This window comes from Muscardinus avellanarius (genome assembly GCF_963383645.1).
Source record: "Muscardinus avellanarius genome assembly, chromosome: 5".
Taxonomy (NCBI): Eukaryota; Metazoa; Chordata; class Mammalia; order Rodentia; family Gliridae; genus Muscardinus; species Muscardinus avellanarius.
This window is the reverse complement of record NC_137790.1, coordinates 14,477,864-14,493,602: the sequence shown is the minus strand read 5'-3', so window position 1 is coordinate 14,493,602 and position 15,739 is coordinate 14,477,864. Positions and strand designations below refer to the sequence as shown.

General features: G+C 37.7%; 1 pseudogene across 1 annotated transcript in view; it reads left to right on the top strand.

Annotated features, from left to right (window-relative positions):
- Positions 1-756: 756 nt before the first annotated feature.
- LOC308263434 (glyceraldehyde-3-phosphate dehydrogenase-like) overlaps positions 757-15,739 on the top strand; it is a 49,925-nt pseudogene continuing 34,942 nt past the window's right edge. The window contains exons 1-2 of the transcript in view: positions 757-922; positions 5,354-5,523. The product of the transcript in view is annotated as a glyceraldehyde-3-phosphate dehydrogenase-like (transcript). The remainder of the gene's footprint in view (positions 923-5,353; positions 5,524-15,739) is intronic.

Sequence of the window (15,739 nt, the reverse complement as noted above, 5' to 3'; positions counted from 1 at the left end):
ATTCTTCTGAGGATCCTCCATACTGTTTTCCAAAGTGGTTGAACTAATTTGCAATCCCACCAACAATATCTTAGAGTTCCCATTTCTCCACATCCTCTTCAGCATGTGTTGTTGTTTGTGTGGAAACTGAAATTTTTAAGGCCTTAAGAAAACTTTTTCTTACATTTTACTATTTCTCTCATATGCAAAACCTACCATTTCATTTTTTTCTCTAACATTTGTGCTTATTTGCCCAAAGAGTTTCCTATCCAGACTCAAAAAGTATAAAGTGTATTTTCAAAGTGAACCTTCTACATAAGCTACAGAAGAAATAAATTATACTTTCTAAATTGCTAGGAAGGCCACTACAGTTTATTTTATAATGAGGTCACTAAAACACATACCTATACCTTAACAGACTTGTCAAAAAGTGATGTCTAGAGATAGAAATTTATATAAGCAGCAATAAACCCTGATTTTCTCCTGTGTTCAACTTTAAGTGGACCTTTCTTTTGGAAAATTACATATCTTAAATGTGGCCTGATTATAAATGTTAAAAAAGAAATCATGAAATTTTTGAAAAATACAAATAGGAAAAAAATCCTGTGAGGTGAATACAGTGCATTTATTAAAGAACTGTCAAAGTATAAAATAGATCAGAATGCCATAGTTTGATAAATATCATAGTATAAGCAAATGTTTTAATGGTAGTTGTATGAAAACATTAGGAACTTCCCCAGAAGCTAAACAGTGAACTGAAATGTCATTCTACCTACCATGTTTGACAAGGGATGGGAAGAGATGTTCCAAAAAAATCCAGACAAATTTCTTAAAATTCATTGCCGGATACTAGTGAACAGGGTAAAAAACCGAGAGTCGGAAGTTCACAGCAAGATGACAAACATATCTGAGGAAATGATGACCCGTAGCAAAAGCGACCACAGTCAGAGCTGTATCCACAGCCACCGGCTGCCCTAAAGTTACCACTATATCCAGAACCTTGACAACAGCCACCCACATCATGGCCATAAACAAGATCGTGTCCACAGGAAATTACATTATCTTAAATGTGGCCTGATTATAAATGTTAAAAAAGAATCATGAAGTTTTTGAAAAATATAAATAGAAAAAAATTCCTTAGATGTATACAATGTATTTATTAAGGAACTACAATCTGCTAAAATATACAAATAGATCAGAACTCTTGTGGGCAAGAATCCCTGCCATAATTGGGTGTATAGTATGACCAGGTGAGATACCACTCTAAAGGAATAATGACGGTCACAGACCTCTAGGACCCCTCATCAGCCCTCAGGAGAGAAGGGGCATGTATCCTACAGACTCCACCTCTAACTTCCTATGTTAGCTTGTATAACAGACTCATTATTTGATGCTGTCTCTAAAAGTACTTTGTTACAGCAATTAAGCAAGGCTTCAAGTAATCTCCCGCTAACTTTGGTGTCCCAAAATACATCTTTAGCCCAAAATAAGAAGCTCTTTTTCTTTCTATTTTAATTTTTTATTGGTGCATTGTAGTCATACATCTTAATGGGGTGCAAGATGGTAGAGGCAGACATGCACACCTCACTTATTTAGCCCTTCCCCAAATAAGAAGTTATTTTTCTAAACCTAATCCATGGCTTTTCTTATGCATAACCAGCAGGTTGGCACCGATCATTGAGAGGAAATTCCCACTGAAGTACATGGCCCTGTGAGAGCGGCTACAACAGACCCTTGTTTCCCTTTCACGGGTCCATTATTTCACCCAGGACCATAAACTCACTTTCTTCCTTGTTATGATTTAACACATCACATTTGCCTGGAAGCTGTATTCCCATTAATGCATAAAGGTACAGAAGCTCAATTATGTCAACGTCTGCCTAATTTCAATAGATAATAGACTAGAGTATTATTTAGCCATAACAGAAAATAAAATCGTGTCTTTTACAGGAAAATGGATGGAGCTAGAAGATATAATGCCAAATAAATCAGGCATAAAAGGACAAATATCACATGTTTTCTCACAGATATGGAAAGTAAAAGGAAATGACTGAAGTTGGAAGAGGTCCTGTTGGGGATGGGAATGGGATAGAAGGAAGCCGTGAGAGCTGGGAGGCACAAGAGGAAAGATGAGAGGTAGACGTGACCGCGGCAGGATGTGTACGTATGTGTGGAGACACCACAGAGAGCCCATTAACCTGTACAATTATTATGTGTTAATAAACATACACGTGTGATTGGTGATTAGGTCACACCAACTATCAAATACATAGAGTTATCAGCCCTTGGACTGAAAATTATGCTCTAAAGAAAAAATATGTTTTCCTCTTCATAATATCTGTGTTGACTGTAGACAATATTTGGTCATTTATGCATTCCTCATGTAAATTTTTTACATACTTCTATTGGTCAAAAATCATCCCAAATTCAAATCTAGTAAAAAAAAAAAAGGTTTCACACTCTTTAATGTATGTTCCATATTCCTGTGGTTCATTCTGTTTCTCCTTTTCTATCTACCAAACATCATTTACCTTTTGGTGTTTGGAACCCCTTGACTCCAAAGTGTTATCATTTGGGGTAATAAATTATGCTGGCATTCTATTATCACTGATACCAACTACAATGGCATCCAGTTATCAAGGACTGACCTTCCTATTTTTGAATCCAAACCATGTCATTTACTATTTGTGAAACCTTGATATGTTTATCCTCCCTGTCCTTCATTTTCCTCCTTTGATATTGAGAACGCTGATAGTAAGTAAACATTAACAATTAAATGAGTTAACATATAAGAAGCATTAAGAAAAGTATGTGTTATTAGATGTAAACTGTGATTATTGCTGCTTATACTAAAAGTAACTACAAAGAGAAAGAGAAAATGGAGAACTATACCCTGATGGACTGTGGCACTTTAGAAGTAAAATAAATATGAGCTCGAAAACCAACTAAAACGGTATTATTTGGTTATGCTTAGCATTAACAGAAAATGTTAATAAGGACCTTTGGGATTGTGAAATTTTAGAAGTAAATAGTTATTAGCTTTGCTATACAACATATTACTTGAGGCGATGTGTACGCAAACATTCCATTGAAAATTAACAATTAGATTTAGATATTAGTTTTAGTTTAATAACCATGGAATATAAACAGGATGCATTTAGTAAATTCTGAGGATGAGGCAAATATAAATAAGTTACTATTGCTATGAGATTATATTTTTAAAATTAGGTGTTTTATTGTTTCTTTTTACATTTTTATTATATTTATTAAAATTACTTATGTTTTACAACTTAGTCATTTAAAAATGGTACACATAAATAAAAAAGAAAATAGTGTCTTCATTATATTTTAATTGGCAAAGGGCTTTATTTTTCATTAAAAATGTTTTCAAAGGTATATTTTTATACTTCTATTGATGCATTATAACTGTACATTTTATTGAGGTTCAAATTCATGCCAACAAATGTGCATACTGGTCTTGGTATGATTCCTTTTGGGTCCCACTCCACTCCCTACCCTTCCCATGCATAATAATGAAATTGGTAGTGAGACCTTTCATACATGGGGATAGAATAATGTGAACTGGTTTTTTTTTTGACAGCTTTTTTCCTTTCCCTTCACTCATTTCCTCCACTTCTCCCCTCCCACAGGTCTACTGGTCACTCTGCTCAATTATCTGAAGATCCTTTTGATTCCTATCATCACTTTATCTTCCACATATAAGAGAAAATATTCACTCCTCGACTTTGAGACTGACTAATCTCACTTAGCATAACATTCTCTATTTCTTTCTATTTTCCTGTGAATAATATAATTTTGTTCTTTTTATGGCTAAAAAAACTTCCAGTTTCAATGTTTTATATATAGTATATATATATATATATATATATATATATATATGTGTGTGTGTGTGTGTGTGTGTGTGTGTGTGTGTGTGTGTGTATGTATATATACTTTAGTTTTGAAAGAAAAAGTAAAATCAATGATTATTTTCCCCAGTATTATGAAAGCATTGCAAAAGTGAGAACATGAATCTGCTTTCCAGAGTTTCCACTGGCTTACAAGAATCTGAAATATGGGAAATATAAAAGACATAGTCACACAGTATGTTTTGAAAGGGTTCGTCTAATTCCATTAGCATACACATAATTTTTCTTTCCATAAGTAATAAATAAGCCATCAGTAGAACATAAATTTGAGAATTTTTTTTCTTTGTGGGTCTGGGGCTGGAACCCAGGGGCATTCGACCTCTGAGCTACACCGCCAGCTCTATTTTTTTATTCTTTATTTTGAAACAGGGTCTCACTAAGTTGCAGAGGGCCTCACTAAGTAGTTGAGGGTGTCCGTAACTCATGAGCCTCTGGTCTCCGCTTCCTGAATGCTGGGATTACAAGCATGAGCCACCATGCCTGGCTTGAGAAATTTTTTCTAAAAGCAATGTGGATTAGAAATGATTCATTCATATTTCTCCCCTCAGAAGTGCTGCAGGCAGATTAAATGTTGTTAACCTGCATCTGGGTCAAGCCATGTTCAAGAAAGACATTGCACTCAAATCCCCTATATAAGATCACGTTTACAACTTTCACATTACCAAGAGAGCCACAGACAAAAACTACTGATTGGATTAATGTTTTTTATATCCTGTATGGCCCCAAGGTTCTGAGCTCTCTCCAACAGAGAACTCAGTTACACCAGAAAATACAGCAGTATAAAACTAATCACGGTCATTATATCAAAATATTCAAAAAATTCCAAAAACTCCTAAGTTGATTTACAGGTTGAATGTGAATAAGAAATTATCAGGAAAAAAAACTTTCAGCTTCCAATTGGCATTTTAAGAAATTAATATTTTTTTAAGCCAGGTGTGGTGGCGCACGCTTATAATCCCCTCACTTGGGAGGCTGAAACAGGAGGATCATGGTAGATTCGAAGCCAGCCTCAGCTACTTAGTGAGGCTCTCAGAAACTTAGTGAAACCCTGTTTCCAAATAAAATACAAAATAGGTCTGGGAGTATAGCCTGGAGTTAGAAAGCCACTGGGTTCCACCCCCAGGACCAAAAAAAAAAAAAAAAATTAAGATTTTTTCTTATATAACAACCATCAAAGTTTGGGCAAAGGGAAATCACACTTCTCCAGGGAACTACCAAAGAGCAGGCGTTTCCTTGTTGAACTGATTTGAGAGATAGATGAGCCATAAAAGAGCTGGAAACCATGAGAGCTTTCATTGTTGAAAACAGATGCCCACTCTTAATGTGGCAGAGCAGACATAAAGCCCAATTCAAGGATGATCTTTATGTATTTCTAATATGGAAGTGAAGCCAGCCGCTGGGCTCACTCCAACTCTGTAAAGCACTTGCGCTCTGATCTCCAACAGAACATCCACAGCCCCACACCTTCAAATGTGTATGGGTAAGCCAGAGGGAGGAAAATGGGCTCCAGCTCAAGCATCCGGCTCCCGAGCATAACCATCTCTTTAATTCAAAGCCAGTGCGGCCTTCTTTTAATCTGCATCTGACATCACTGTGCTACTTTGCTCTGAAGGCTGTAACTGACAACACATAAAATGTAATGATAGCCAGGTAGAACATTATGGTTGCTGAAATGAAAGGATATTTGCCATCACAGAAACGCAATCGCCATATGCTGCAGCAGCTACGCTCGGCATGTAGGAACGCAACACACTCTGATCTTAAACACACCTTATCTTAGGACTCAACACCTGGAGCAAAGGCAGGTTCATAACATATGCCTTTCCAGACAGCAAACTAATGACAGCATTTTACATTTTATAATGTTGTACAGTTTACAACGTGTTTTCTTTTATGTAACCTAGTATGGCAATGAAAAATTATGGAGTCTATTTTCCAAAAAAGAAAAAAGCAAAGATTAGAGACATTAAACTACAAACTACTTGCAGATGATTAATCAAATAGTAAATAGAGAAGGAAATGGCAACTAATGTTTCCTGCATCTACATAAAGGGCTCTTTCTACAATCATGCAAGACCATTTTCTTTCTTTCTTTCTTTCTTTCTTTCTTTCTTTCTTTCTTTCTTTCTTTCTTTCTTTCTTTCTTTCTGTGGTAATGAAGTTCCTGGAAACCCTTCTCCAGGCTACACTCCCAGACCTATTTTATATTTTTATTTGGAAACAGAGTCTCTTAAGCCAATGCGGCTGGCTTCAAACCTGTGCGATCCTCCTGTCTCTGCCTCCCAAGCGTGGGGATTACAAGCGTGCGCCACCATGCCCGACGTCCATATTCTTTTAAATAGTTAGCATCATTGCTGCTGGATTATAAAAACAAAATCTATGTTCTGGTTTTTCACTATGACTACATGATAAGTTGAGGCATTACATGAATCAATGTATACACCCACATAAGCAATATGTATCGATTGAATGTCATTCACATGTTAGGCCCTGGAAATTCAGAAGAGTCTCTGGCCCTAAGAATCAAACATATGATAAACACCTAAGTAATCAATCCTGTGTTAGTCAGCTTTCTGCCACTTGCCACTGGGACAAAATATCTGAGTTTACCTTAAATGGAAGAAAGTTATTTTTTTAATGATGGCTTCAAAATTACAATCCTCAGTCACTTAGCTTGGCTGTTATGGCCTATGGCAAGAATATCATAGCAGGGAGCAAGTAGAGAAGCAAAACGTCTTACTTCATAGCAAAAAAAAAAAAAAAAAAAAAAAAAAAAACTAAAGGAGAAAGAGAAGAAGGTAGCAGAGTCCCAGTGTCCCCTTGAATGATATACTCCTAGTGATCCAACTTCCTCCGACTAGGCCCCACCTCCTGAAGTCTCTACCACCTCCCACAGCAACATGAGCTGGGGCCTGAGCTTTCCACACACAAGCCTTCCAGGGATAGTTGAGATTCACACCAGAACAAGTTCCAAGATACTATGATAAAGTATACGAATGACTATAGCCAAGTCAGAAGGTTCTGGAAAACTCCAAGAAAATGAGTAAGACTTCATGACCCAGGAATCAAAATATTCTAGGAAGAAGAAAAATGTATGTGAAGGTGAAAACTGGGGAGGGTTTTAATGCAGTTAAGATGCTATGGGCATTTTAACATGAAAAGCCCATAATTCTTTGAATATCTTCCCTTTTCTGCCTATACTCTCTCCCCTTGTGATCTCATGCAGGCTCCTAGCTTTAAATGTCATCTATAAAGCCAGGCGTGGTGGCGCACGCTTGTAATCCCTGCTATTGGGAGGCTGAGACAGGAGGATTGCGCAGGTTCTAAGCCAGCCTCAGCTACTTAGTGCGGCTCTTAGCAACTTAGTGAGACACTGTTTCTAAATAAAATATAAAATAGGTCTGGGAGTATAGCCCGGAGGTAGAGAGCCCCTGGGTTCTACCCCCAGTATCACAAAAATAAAATAAAATAAAATAATAAAAATAATAAATGTCATCTATATCGCTGATGACAATCACAATTATAAGTCTGGCCCAAATCACTTCCTGGACTCACATCCAATTGCCTAAATGACATCCTCATTTGGATATCTGCTGAGCATCTCAAAGGAAAAAGTCCAAAATTATTGGCCTCCTAATAAAGCCCAACAATCCCATATTTCTTTACGGTCTGTTTTATTGCACTTTAAGACTGTCCTAAGCTGGTCATGGTGGTACACGCCTGTAATCCCAGTACTTGGGAGGCTGAGAAAAGAAGACTGCAAATTCCAGGCCAGCTTCAGCAACTTAGGCTCCCAGCAACCCTGTTTCAAAGGAAGGAAGGAAGGAAGAAAGGAAGGAAGGAGGGAGGGAGGGAGGGAGGGAGGGAGGGAGGGAAGGAGGGAAAGAAAGAGAAAGAAAGAAAGAAAGAAAGAAAGGAAGGAAGGAAGGAAGGAAGGAAGGAAGGAAGGAAGGAAGGAAGGAAGGAAGGGAGGGCTGAGGGAGGGGAGAAAGGCATAGCTCAGAGGTAAAATGCCCCTGGGTTGAAGTCCTAGGACCAAAGGAAAACTGTCCTATCTTTCCTGGCATTTAGTCTAAACTTTGGAATCACAATTAGTACCTCTCTTACATTTGTACCTCACTTCCAATCATTCATCAAAATCTGTGATTCTACCTTTGAAATATGTCATCATTCACATTACCAACATGCACAGCTATTTGCAGAGCCTCCTAACTGGTCTTTCTGTTGCCCAACCTCGTCCTTAGCAGGATCTCAGCAAGTAATAGCCAGAGTGATTCTGTTAAAATACGTCAGGCTGGGTCACTCCTCTGCTCCAAACCCTGTAACGAGTCCCATCCAACATAAAAGCCAAAACCTTTACCATAGGTTCTCTGACCTACTCTCCTACTACCCAGCCACTGTCTTCTCTATCTGATAGCCATGATACAGCTGGTTTTTCAGAGCACAAAGCAGAGTCTAGCCGCTGCATTTGCTATTTACTCTGCCTGAAATGTTTTCCCGGATAAACACCAGCCACAATTCATACAAGGGTTTTTTGAATGCTCTCTTCTCAAGGAAAACTTCACTGACCCCCTTATTTAAAACTGTGTTCACATGGAAATTTACTCGGCCATAAAGAAGAACAAAATTGTGTCATTTGCAGGGAGATGGGTAGAACTGAAGAACATTATGCTAAGTGAGATTAGTCATCAGGAAAAGTAAAAAATTAGATACTTTCCCTTATATGCAGAAGCTAAGGAGAAAATGGGTCATTGGAGGAGAAAGAAAGAGAAACTTTAGATGCAAAGTTAAGGTGACCTAACTGAGGGTAATGGGAGGTGGGAGGTGGAAGAGAAACTTTCTAATGCACAAGATGTAAATCCACAAACATATCAAAGTCAGTCACTAAGCTGAACATGAGAAGGAGGGATGGGTTGAAAAGTGGGGAAGGGCTAAATGAGCTATGTGTGCACCTATGCCTCTACCATCTTGTATTCCATTAACATGTATGATTACAGTGCACCAACAAAAAATAAAAATTAAAAAATTTAGCTCTCAGCCAAGTGTGACATACACCTATAATCCCACTACTTGGGAGGCTGAGACAGGAGGATTGCAGGTCCCCTCCAAGCCGGCCTCAACAGCTTCGTGAGACCCTTAGCACTTAGCAAGACCCTGTTTCAAAATAAAAAATAAGAAGGGCTGGGGTATAGCTCACAGGTATAACACCTCTAGGTTCAAAATATTAATTATATTTTAGCTCCCCTCCCTGGCATTTTTTTTTGCCTCAGTAACATTCCTTATTGTTCTTCAAAGCCCTTTTCACCATTTTACATGTTTTCTTTTACTTATTTGTTGTTAATCCCTCAAAGCTAAAAAGTAAGTTCTACAAGAAGAGTGATTTTTTTCTAGAGTAGAGACTAAGAGGAAATAGTTTCCCCAAATTTATTTACTAAGTGAATAAGTAGTAAGAAAATCGGCAGTGTGACATAATTTCACAGGGCTATAGCTGGACAGGCAAAATAGTTTTGCAAAATAATGATGGTCTCATGGAGGTTGCCCATATTTATTATGCACTTTTTGCTGGACACAGTCTTTGAGGTCTTTGTGTAATTATTAATAAAAGGCCCTCACATTGCTTGAAACATTTCAGTTTGGATGCAACATTACATCATTAACCAATTTGTGTAGTATTGTGATGTGCTTTTTTTTTTTTGGCAGTGTGGAGGATGGAACTCAGATGCATTCTACCTCTGAGCAACACCCCTAGCCCTAATTTTTATTTTTTAATTTGAAACAGGGTCTCATTGAGTTGCAAAGGGCCTCATTAAGTAGCTGAGGCTGTCTTCGAACTGTGATCTGCCACCACACCCGGCTTGGTGTGCTAGGAAATTTGATGTTTCTCTCTTAGCTACTAAAAGATGAATGGCAGAAGCAGATACATGTTTTTAAAAGATAATTTGGCAGCAAAAAAAAAAAATAGAAATGAAACCGAATGGAGAAGAATTTGAGGTTGGGAAAAGAGTAAATCAACACAAACTTTCTAAGATGAAGATTATTCTAAACTACTCCAAAAGCAGTGAAGCTTAGCATAAAGAGGAAATTTTGAGATGGAGCAATGGGTGAATTGTCAACAAGATTTGGAGATTAATTACATTAAGAATAGAACATGAAGTTTTAGTGGACCCCAAAGAATGATCAGTGTTAGAAAGGAAAGTTATTAAATCAAGTTGAGAGGAAACTTTGAGACATATCTTTTTACATCTAAAACCTATTTCATCAACTTGGAAAACAGAAATCTGGACATAGATGAAGAATTTAAGGTCAGAAAAGAAATTTAGAATTTAACAATGCACACTTTGGGAGTTGAAAATATCATGGTCAATAGCTTATCGCATATTTTAAGTGATATTAATGAGAAGAAAAACAATTTCCACATTTATTTCCAGTAACTCACTATTATGTCTTCAGATAAAAGGATCATATAGTAAAAGATGATGTTATGCATCTTCTTAAACATTTATTCGGATTTGTTTGAGAAATATTTTCAATTATTTTTCCAAAAGAATATTGGATACTGCAACTCATTCTTTTAAAATTCTAAGTATTTGCCGGGTGTGGTGGCACACGCTTGTAATCCCTGCACTTGGAAGGCCGAGACAGGTTCGAAGCCAGCCTCAGCTACTTAGTGAGGCTCTTGGCAACTTAGTGACACCCTGTTTCCAAATAAAGTATAAAATAGCTCTGGGAGTATAGCCCAGAGGTAGAAAAGCCCCTGGGTTCCACCTCCAGTACCACCAAAAATAAAATAAAATATAATATAATAAAATAAAATTTCAAGTATTTTGTTGTATATAATTAAGTTGTGCAATTTGATGAGTTGATATCTGTATATATTTTGAAGTAATTACCATAATCAAGTTAATAAACATATCCTTTACTTCATGTAATTAATTCTGGGAGTAGTAGGGAGCATGAGAACACACAGTGTCTCAACCTTAGAAATATCAAGTGCAAAATACAATATTGACAATTACAGTCCCCATGATGAGAATCCCATCTCCAGAACTAATTCGTCTTGCATAATCAACACTTTACACCCTTGGCGAACATCTCCTCGCGTTCCCTTCCCTCTCTGGTAGCCACCTTTCTTTCTATTCTCTAAAAGTTTGCCTACTTAGATTCCATATATAACTCAAATCATAGAGCACTTATCTTACTGTTACAGAAATTTCACTTACCATAATGTCCTTCATGTTCATCCATGTTGTCACAAAAAGCAGATTTTCCTTTCACTTTAGTTTTTAAAGATTCAGTGATATCATTCCATTGCATACATGCACCATGCAATCTTTATCCATTTTTCTCTTGGGGGACTTCAGGCATCTCTATATCTTAGCTATTGTAAATAACACTTCAATGAGCACAGCAGTGCAGATATACCGCCAAGATACTGATTTCAATTCCTTTGGATAAATACTCAGATAGGAAATATCTAGGCCCTATGATAGATATGTTTTTAATGTTCCAAGAAGCCTCCATACTGTTTTCTACAATGTCTATCCCAATTGACATTCCTGCCTCCAATATAAAAGATGGCAGGTGTTATTTAAAAATGGATGCCATTTTCCCCATCTTTTAAATAACCCTACCATCTTCCGATGTTTTAATACTGTCACACCAATCGGTATGAGGTGTTATCCACTGTGGTTTTAACTTACACTTCTCTGTTACTAGTATTTCATTTACCCATTAGACATCTGTTTGTCTTCTTTAGAGAAATATAGATTCCAGTCCTTTGCTCATTTTTAAATTGAATTATTTGGGGGCTTCTTACTGAGTTTGTAAATTTCTCACATACCTTGAGTATTAATCCTTCACCAGATAATGTGGTTTACAAATATTTCTCTTAATGGATCTACTATTTCCTATGCTGCATGGGAGCCTGTGGTTGATGTAGACTTATTTGTTCATTTTTGCGTCTGTTGCCTGTGATTTCAGTGTCATGTCCAAAACAACATTTCTGGAACCAATGGCAAAGAATTTTACCCATATTTTTTCCTTGAAATTTTATGGCTTCAGGTTTTTACATTTTTTAATCATCACACACACACACACACAAACACACACACACACACACACATATATACATACACACACATACACATATGTGTGTGCGTGGTGTACAATAGGGGCACAGTTTTACTGTTTTGCTTTAAGATAATCAGTTTTCCCAATACCAATTATTGAGGAGACTATCCCTTCCCCATTGTGTATGGTTGACATCCTTGTTATAGATGGGTTGACCCTATATATGGGACTATTTCTGAACTGTCTTTTCTGTCCCAATAGTCCATGTGTCTATGGATAAAGTGAAATTATTCTTCTTACCCTCTTCAATGAATCTATTCTTAAATTCTCCTAAAATCCTACCAATGGATCCCCGTGTTCCCAAAGAGGTGTTTATGCCCATAGCTGATTATCAAAACTGATGACTAGAGGGGGAGAAGTCTGGCTAGAATCTCCTATTCTGCCATTTTACTGATGTTCTGACAACTTCTTATTTGATTCTTTGCAAATATCCTTCTTGATAATACTTGTTTATCCCTTTTTACCTCAGTTATTCACACTTTAAGTGTACTAAGCAAGGCATGGTGGTACATGCCTATAATCCCAGTACTTAGAAGGCTTTGACAGGAGGATCACAGGTTTGAGAACAGCCTTAGCAACATAGCAATCTAGCAAGACCTTGTTTCCAAACAAAAATAGAAGGGGCTGAAGATTTATCCCAGAGGTAGAAGGCCTCTGGATTCAATCTCCAGTACCCACCTCACACACAGAAAAGTTAGTATTATATTTAAATCAACATAATGGCACAAAGACTCTGCTAAAAGTGCAAGGAAGATTTTTATAGGGTCACAAACTCTAAGCAAAGGTTCACTGTCAACCCATGCTGGCAAGAAGAAAGGTGTTATTTTGCTAGTTCTAATAAACTATACTGAAGATAATGTACCACACAAGGTTATAAAGCGCTCTCACACGCTCTCTCGCTCTCTCTCTCTCTCTCTCTCCCTCCCTCCCTCCCCCTCTCTCTCTCTCTCTCCCTCTCTCCCTTTCTCTGTCTCTGAATCTAAAAAAGAAGATTTTTTTAATTCTTGACTTGAAGATGTGGTCCTTGCGACAGGTGCTGGCCACTGGGTTCTTGTGCTGTTTAGCAAAAGAATCAGATGGAGACACAATTGCCAAAGGAACAAGACTAGTTATTAAGGCTTCTTCTTCCTTTTTTTAATTTGTTTTTATTTTTATTTCATTTTTGGCACTGGAGATTGAATTTAGGAGCATTTTACTCCCAAGCTACATCCTCAGTGTTTTTTTTTTTAAATCATGTCTCACTAAGTTGCTGAGGGTCTTATTAAGTTGCTGAGGTTGGCCTAAGAACCTACAATCCTCCTGTCTCCACCTCCCAAGTATTGAGATTACAGATGTGCACCTCTCAGCTGGGTTTATAGGTGCTTCTTGCTGGAGCAAAAGAAAGGCACTACACTGACCCAGGAGAGAGTCAGGCTGGCTTCCAGGACAAAGGAAAGAACTAGATTTTATTCACATTAGCAGAGCTGTTATCAAGGTAGAAGCTAAGGTTTTAGGACTACTAATTGGCTTTGGGTATATTTCCAAACGTGTTTGATTTTGGGGCTTATCTCTCTTCTTCTCCTCTTTCTCTTTCTTTTTCTCCTCCTCCTTTTTCCTTCTCCTCCTCCTCTTCCCTTCTCCTTCCCTCTCTTTCTCCTTCTCCTTCTCCTTCTCCTTCTCCTTCTCCTTCTCCGTCTTCCCTGTAAAGCACTTTAACTTCTGAGAAATATAATCTATCAGCCTGGAGCCAAATTAGTCTTTTAATAGAGATGCCATAACTTGTATAAACTTCTCTCCCCTTGACTAAAAATGAGTTCTCTGGCTGTTAATAGAGCACAAAGGCTAAGAGGAAAAGCACAAACCATGGCGCTTAACAAGTCAAAAACCCTGGGAACCTGATGTTTCCATGACTCCTCAATATTTTGCCTTTACTTGTGATGTGCATGGTCTCTGAAGCAGATAAACACACACCAAGCTTTTGTACAGCTGACAAGCTATGAGCTAAGGCCCAGGAGTGCATTTGCCCTCTGTCCCTGTGCTGGTCCCTGTGGAGTCGATCTCACAAACTCAAATGTAAGATCATGCTTTTTGAATAGTTGCAGAGATGTAATTAAAACCTCCTGTCCTAATGTTAATAGCAAGTGAATTTCTAACATCTTCGCTGTTTTAAAATACAGGCTCTACTATTATTTAGGCATGATGAAACCAACAGGTCCATAAACTACTGTTGTTGAGAAAAATTTTGTTATCCTTAGAGGCCCAAAGTGGAAATGTATGCCACACCAAAGAGGGCTGGTAGAGAAGCACTGGTGTCTGTCACAGGCAGAGGAAGATGGGAAGTTATGGGAAAAACCCTGTATTATGGTTCCTGTGGGAAATAGCAGGGCAGGTAGGGTAAGCAGGTTTTGACTTGGCTAGGTTGAATAATTTCAGTAGGTTCCTGGACACAGATGGTATTGCTAATTGACTGGCCCTTGGCCCTAGAATTATAGGGTTACATAGATAGTGGCCCAGAGTGTGAAAGATCAATAAGGAGGTACTTAAGTATATGGGTTCTGGCATTTGAAAGACACACTTCTGGGCAACTTGATTAACAATTCTAGGAATTTGTTAGCCTCAGAGGGACAGAGAGGGGGAAAGAGTTCCTTCAAGGTGAACAAGGCCACAAATGTGAAAGCATTAAAAGGTAAAAAAAAAAAAAAATAAGAGATGTAGTCGGTGCTTTTGCTTGTACTTGATGCTTCAGTCAATAATTAGAGAAAATTTGTCTTAAAACATTGTGTGATCATGGAACGACTTTATAGACTCTAAAAAGGAGCTGAGCTTCCCGCACACTAGCTCTACCTCAGATTTCACTGAATGCACACCACGCCCAGGATCTCCTCTACAGCATAATGACAGGTAGCAGATGTGATGAGGAAATGCATTCATACCTGGGCACGGTGGCATATACTTGTAACCCCAGTACTTAGGAGGCTAAGACAGGAGGATTGCAGGTTCACAGCCAGCCTCAGTAACGTAGTGAGGCCCTCCTCAACTTAGAGAGACCCTGTGCCAAAACAAAAGGTTAAATAGGGCTGGAGCATAGCTCAGAGGTAGGGCACAATCCTCAGCTTCACAAAAAAAACTAACTAAATAAAAAACAAAAAAAATACATTCATGCCTTTGGTTCTTATAATAGCTGGTTCCAGCAAGTAGATTAAATATCTTCCAATAATCAGATATACTACTTTATTGACATTATCTGTCAAGTGCAATATTAACGTTCTTAAGCACCATTTAAAATGGGATTAATGCTTTTCCACCTAGCTTAAAACATCATGTAAAGCATGACGAGGAAGCTCCAAAATTCTCTGCATGTCGTTTGTCCTTGGATAAAGAATGATTTAATTAGCTCACTCGTTCTCTGATTATAGACAATAATTCTGTTATTCTACTATGTGCTGTAATTATGTCCTGAATAAGAAAAACAGAAGGGTGAGAACAAAAAATCATAATGCACGTAATTACTAAATCACTCAGAGCCTTCATCCTATTTGTTACATTGTCGTTGGCAATTGTGTGGCTTTTCTTTTTTCCTGTCTGCAAATATATTTTTCCAACAGATTCACAATGTTGCTTATTATGTGAGTTTCAGAGATCTCTCAGCAAAAGAATAAAATAAAATCATAGTAGGTTTCATGAACAATTCAACATTAACTCAACCCTCAAATTTTTTTCAT